Here is a 6,764-nt window from a genome sequence, read left to right as displayed (position 1 = left end):
ATTCGAACAAACAAACTTTGTGTTTTACACTCGTTTCTTGGATTAGAAACAAACCAGAAATTCTTGGATTTGGAATTTCAATTCCTTTGCTTAGTTAACTAGCTTAGACTACTAGTTGGCTTGTGATCTTAGGAACCCATTTCGTTTCTTAGTGGTGTGACTGTAGCTAAGAAGCTATTTGGTTCATTAGTCTTACTTATCTTGGGTTATCCCTTGTATATTTCGGGTTGATACTCCAAATATACAACAGTCCTCCTCTTCATGTTCAATCAAAGTGACAATCTTTTTATTTGGACAATCACTAGCCAAATGTCCAAGGCCTTGACACCGAAAACATCTTCTTGGGGCTGGTTTTGGGTTGGAATTTTGGGTGTTTTGTGAAGGTGGTTTAGAAGTAGGCTGATTGGATGTGGGTTTGAAAGGTGGGAAATTGGATGTTTGCTTTTTTTGGGGAAATGAGGTTTGAGATGCAAAACGTGATGATTCACTTTTGCCTCTTGCTTTTTGTTGCTGCTCAATCTTATGTGCTAAGATAATGAGCTCTTCAAGGGTGGTGTAAGGGTGTAGTTCCGCCACATTGGCTATTTTTGGGTCAAGTCCTCCCAAAAAGCGCACCAATGTTTGAGGTTCATCTTCCTCTACTCCACATTTCATGACAAATCCTTCAAATTCCCTAGCATATTCTTCTACTGATTTTGTACCTTGTTTGAGGTTGTGGAACTTGGAAAAGTTTTCTTGCACATAGTATGTGGGAAGAAACTTTTGTTTCAGCATCTTTTTCATCTTGGTCCACGATCTCACTTTATCTTTGTCTTGCCTTTCCCTCTTGGCGCACACACTAGCCCACCAAGTTGAGGCATATTTTCTTAACTTCAAGGCTACAATCTTCACCTTTTTTTCTTCCGGTGTTTGCTTGTAATCAAACACTCTCTCCACCGTTCTAAGCCATTCTACAAACTCATCAGCATCGAGTTTGCCATCATACTCCGGGATGTCAGCCTTAATGTCATTATTAGGCCGTGACCTTTCTCTTTCATGAAAAGGTCTATCATTGTGATTGAAATTAGATTCACTCAATTCTTCATCACTATGATTGGGTGAGCCCTCTTTTTGATGGCGCAACTTAGTAGAAAGATCTTTTAACAGATCTTGCAAATATTGCATTCGCTGCTCCATATCTTCTTTCTCTTGTGCAACCTTATTGACATATTCTTGCCAATTAGGGGGTGGGATGTCGGACATGGTTTGTGTTTGGGGTATGTGTTTGGGTATGTGTTTGGGGTATGTGTTTGGGTATTGGTTTTGCTAGATCCCCCTCCTTCTAGCGCCAAATGTTGTATATTTGGAGTAACACTCGAAATACACAAGGGATAAACCAAGGGATAGTTAAGGCTAAGAACCAAAGGCTTCTTAGATAAAGTCACACCACTAAGAAACGTTTTGGATTCCTAAGATCACAAGCCAACTAGTAGCCTAAACTAGCTAACTAAGCAAAGGAAATGAAATTCCAAATCCAAGAATTTCAGGTTTTTGTTTCCAATCCAAGAAACGAATGTAAGACAAGTTTTTTTGTTTTAATAATCTGCCTTTTTTTCATTCACATTTGCTTGCTATTTATAGTAAACAAGCATCCTTAAGTACAAGCTAACTTAAGTGGTTGTTCAGCTCACTTGTTACACGCCTAAGCTAAGTACAAATCAGCTTTTTGTTGTCTAGATACATTAATAAAAGAAGCCTTATTTAACCAGATACATCAAAGAGAAAATGGTAGTTTGTAACCTCCAAATTATGACTGAAAATAAAATCAGAAATGAGAGCATAACTCTCCCTTGATTCACGCCCAACAAAGCAGTAATTAGGAGATGTATTTCCTCCAATATCCACGCCCAAATTCAAACAGCAAAGAGGTATAACTCTTCCTTGATTCAAGCCTTGAAATAAGCTTGAATGAATGTGGACAAAGATGCACTTGGACGCCTTTTAGTTGCTCCAATGCTTGACTGAAATAAACGGCCAATTGAAGGCTGAATTTAAGGCTTGTAATTCCTCTTTGAAACTGATTGTAACTCCAAGTCAAAGCTTTGAAATTCCTTGTAAAAGAATTTCGGATTCCAAGCTTAAATGGCTGCCATTTTGATGTATCTTTGCACTTGTACTTTTGTGTGAATGTGACAATATTTTTTGAACTAAAATCAGCTAAAAAGAACTAAGAAAAATATAACTAATATGCAAACTTAAAGTATGACTAAAGTTTACAATTTATTCAAAGCATAAAATGAACTAGAATAAACTAGTTAATAAGAACAACAAGAAATTCAAGGGATAGAATAAACTAGGAAAATTTGCGAGAAACAACCTTTTAAGTTCAACATTTTGCGAGAAACTACCTTTTAAATTATTTTTTGTTAGAAACTACCAATTATAATCTTTTTTTTGTGAAAGACTACCACTCAATATTTTCCGGCCATTGACTATCTATTCCGACGTTTGTCATGTGACTAATAAAATCCCTATTTTCCCCCAATTCTATTAACGAATTTGCCCCCTTTTGATAATTCCTCTCAACCATCTTGCATTTCCCAAGCCAAAAATTATTAACACCATCCAAAATCATAGCATAAACATAAACTTAACTTATATATTTATCCCAAATAATTGATAGATATTACATACCAATTCATCACAGCACATGGTAATTGTTTTCCTACCAACTACAATAGCTAAGCTAAGATAGCATCACACTAAGCTATGATTTTAATAACAGTAGCACTAATAACAACGAATATAACAACACTAACAAAAAACCATTCCAAGTTCAGATTGTTTTGTCCATTTATCTTGGCACCGATTTCTTATTTAGAATCTTCAACCTCATCTTCTCTATCTGAGCATCTTCTTCAAAATTGTACAATTGTTTCCTCACCAAACCATCTTCAAAATTGCATAATTTACATGATAAAAATCTTCTACATGGTGTCCTATTCGCAACGGGAATTCCACATCCGCATCTAATTTTGTTCCCATGAGACATGATAGCTGAATATTTGGTAAAAAACTGTAAAATTTCAGAATTTGGGGGGAAAAAACCCGATCTACTTGAATTGAATCGGTTGGGGAAAATAAAATTGGGGGAATCGGAGCTTGGGGTATCCTCGCATACAAAAGTTGCTTAGTGGAGTGAGAGGAGAGAAGCAGCAAGTGGGGGTGGGGGAAAATAAAATTGGGGGAATTGGAGCTGATGAAGGGTGACAAAAGGGAGGGAATTCGATAATAAAATTGGGGAAAATAAGGAATTTATTAGTCACGTGACTTGCACGTGCAAGTCAACGCCGGAATAGATAGTCAATGGTCGGAAAATATTGAGTGCTAGTCTTTCATAAAAAAAAAAATTATAATTGGTAGTTTCCGACAAAAAATAATTTAAAAGGTAGTTTCTCGCAAAATGTTAAACTTAAAAGGTTGTTTCTCGCAAATTTTTCTTATTATTATTATTATTATTATTATTATTATTATTATTATTATTATTATTATTATTATTATTATTATTATTATTATTATTATTATTATTATTATTATTATTATTGTTGTTGTTATTATTATTGTTATTATTATTATTGTTATTATTATTATTATTATTATTATTATTATTATTATTATTATTATTATTATTATTATTATTATTAAGGAGAAGAAGGAAAAAAATAATATATAATTAAAAATAAATTATATTGATTTATTATTTTATATCTTATGCAAATATACAAGTGGACTTTTAACAAAAATATATTATACATCAGTGACACTATGTAATTAAGTAACCATACATTATTCTAAATTTTGTTTATACAAAAAAATAAAGCAAAGATATAGTAGTTCTTAATTGTTCTTATCCATCTTCAATCGTATTGCTCCATGCATGTGTATGTCTTTTGATCTCAAAATGCACTACTCCATCAAATTCATCATCATTTCTTTGACCCTCCCGTAGCAGACATCAGTGACGAAAAACAACAGTAGCAGCAGTCCTGAAGATTTGCAAAAAACAGCAGTAACAACAGCAGCAGCAAAACAACAACACCACTAAGTGACAACGGCAATAGTAAGTGACAGCAGCGACAGTAACAGTTAGCAGACAACTCTAGAGAAGAAGAATCCTGAAGCTCTTGGAATCTTCACATTTGCAAGATTTGTTGTCATTCTATCACACATTTCATCCTACAGCCCAGTTACAAAGCGCAGAATCAATAAATCAAATACCACAAGAGCTACTTAAACAAGATGGCTTACAAAAACAAAGGTGATTGTCAAAACACACAAGCACACATACACACGCAAAGGCACTAATTTAAGATTGACTTTTTAAGAAGTTATAGCATTCAAAAGGCATAAACTAATAAGATTATCTCATACATTATATTAGGATGTTAATACTAAAGGATAAATAATACAAGATAAATTGATAAAGCATTTGCGGATTAGATATGGAGTAAAGAAAAGGCTATTAAATTCAAAGCATTTATTTGGCTCTAGAGTATACCTTCTTCATGCAAAGATCTCTTCTATAGCCTGCCTGAAATTACACATAATAAATTTATTATAATGTAAATAATCATGAAAATTAGGCCTGCATCCATTGAATAATATCTTAAGAAGGTATTTACCCATACATTAAGCTACTTTTGCTATAGTTACAACTTGAGCGAGATGTAAAGTTCCCCAACTAGTGTTAACACAACATATTAGTCAGAGTTATACAAAAACATATTATAATAAGGTATTGACGGAGCTCAAACATGTAATCATGTATCTCAGTTATTGACAGCATGTAACAAAGCTAGTAAAACAACCCATAGGGAAAATTCAAAATTTGTGTAGCCACTAAAATTAATACATTATATGAAAATATAACACTACCTAATATAAGAAAAATGATTGGACCAGCATGACACACATCGAAAAACCACAGCACACTAGCTAGCGGTACTACATCCTCCCCCCCCCCCCCCCCACCCTCCACACACACTCTCACACACACACTAGCTAGATTAGTTGTTTTCTTCCAGATCAATTAAAATCCTTTGTATCCCTTACAACACTAAGCCCATAAAGTTTGATTTTCTTTGCTAATCACTCAACTCATCTTTATGGTTTGTTTGGATATATAGCAAAGTGGAAGAGAGGGAGTGAAAATAAGATTTTGTTTATTAGATCGAGAGGGAGGGAAAATAAATCCTTCCATTTCCCTTCCCTTCCCTCCTATCAAAAGGTATCCAAAAAAGGAAAAATGAATCCCTTATTTTTTTTTCTCTTTCTAGCCATTGAATTCTCTCTCAATCTAAACAATGTGTTGATGAACCCATAAAAAAGGGCTATAACATAAAGTATATGACTCTACTTAATACTATTTTATAAGACTAATCTGTTTCGAACACAATAAATCAATCAATTCAATCTCAAATCTTTAATTTTTCTTAAATATTAGTATGAACCTTGTTAGAAATACGTGACAGTAGAATGAAATAGTTTTATAGTTTCACATTGACTAAAAGGCATAATAAGATGGCTAAGAAAGAAATGAAGGGTAAAATAATAGCATACCTCAAAGGTAATGGATTTCTCACATGTATACTGTCACTTAGATGTACAGTTGAAAATTATCCTAAGTAATCATAAACCAATAAGAGATAGGATAAAATTTCTTGTTAAATATCAAGTAGTTCGTTCAATTGATTCATATATATGGGTCTAATAATTTATGAAATTAAAAATGGTAGTAATAACTTGGAACATGCTAAAATGTGAATATGTCAGCAATTACTCTATCAATATGCAATTACTTTTTCAATAACAATAGTATTTTTGATCGATTAATAAGCAAAATGAATATGCAATTACTCTGTCAAAATCCATTGAAATTGAAGCAACCAAATTAAAATTGCTATTGAAAAAACCAATTTTGAGTAATTATACACTTACAAATTTACGGTTCGCCAACAATAGTAACATAGACTACTAATTAACAAGGGGTGCGACAGCAGCGTAAGAAGATAACAATAGGTAAGACCCATACCGATCGAATTGCGGTGTTGTTCGCTGTGAAACGATACACACGAGCGAGTGAAAGGATAACAACAACATCTTGGACGGTGGTTGTCGGCATAGCTTCAAAAGGGGCTACTCGACGAACTCATGGAGCAAAAATATTCAAATCAATGAAGAAAAAGAATTGGGGTTTTGTGGCGGCGGCTTCATTTCACTTACAAAATACAATTATTTCCCCTCTTTAATCTTCCGCTGATTTTTTTTAAATATTGGAAAAAAAATATCCACTCAAATCCCTAAAATAACTACAGGGATACCTAGTAATATTAAAAAAAAAAAAAAGTAAACATAAATAAAAATAAAAAAAAGAGTAACACTTACAAACTGCTACTTATTATAAAATTATAATAAAAGTGTTACTTGAAGTGTTACTAATGCAAAAGTGTTACTATGAAATGTTACAAATTATCAATGTGTTACAAGAGTGTTACTTAAATATCAATCATTATTAAACATAAAGAAGTGTTACCATAAAGTGTTACAAAAGGTCACTTTTGTAGTAGTGTCTTCTTCATAAGTTTTACCAATGCTAAATGATAACAAGATTTGTTGTGTTACTTGAATCCCTTTACCATGATTTAGCCATTGAATCACATAAGGTTTAGGGTGAGGGACGGTTTTTATTTTCAGCTTGTCTATCATTACTTGTGAAGCTACATTGG

At 33.1% G+C, this 6,764-nt stretch overlaps 1 long non-coding RNA gene across 1 annotated transcript; it reads right to left on the bottom strand.

The window, feature by feature from the left end:
* Positions 1 to 3,707: 3,707 nt before the first annotated feature.
* LOC145585882 (uncharacterized) lies at positions 3,708 to 6,321 on the bottom strand. The gene is made up of 3 exons (XR_014100750.1): positions 6,071 to 6,321; positions 4,538 to 4,570; positions 3,708 to 4,215 (listed from the first exon to the last, which is right to left on the bottom strand). It is a non-coding gene; the product is annotated as an uncharacterized LOC145585882 (long non-coding RNA).
* Positions 6,322 to 6,764: the final 443 nt, after the last annotated feature.

The sequence above is a fragment of the Chenopodium album genome, chromosome 2 (genome assembly GCF_948465745.1).
Source record: "Chenopodium album chromosome 2, dcCheAlbu1.1, whole genome shotgun sequence".
In the NCBI taxonomy this organism is placed as follows: Eukaryota; Viridiplantae; Streptophyta; class Magnoliopsida; order Caryophyllales; family Amaranthaceae; genus Chenopodium; species Chenopodium album.
Note: the sequence above shows the minus strand (reverse complement) of the source record. Positions and strands in the feature narration are given on the sequence as shown.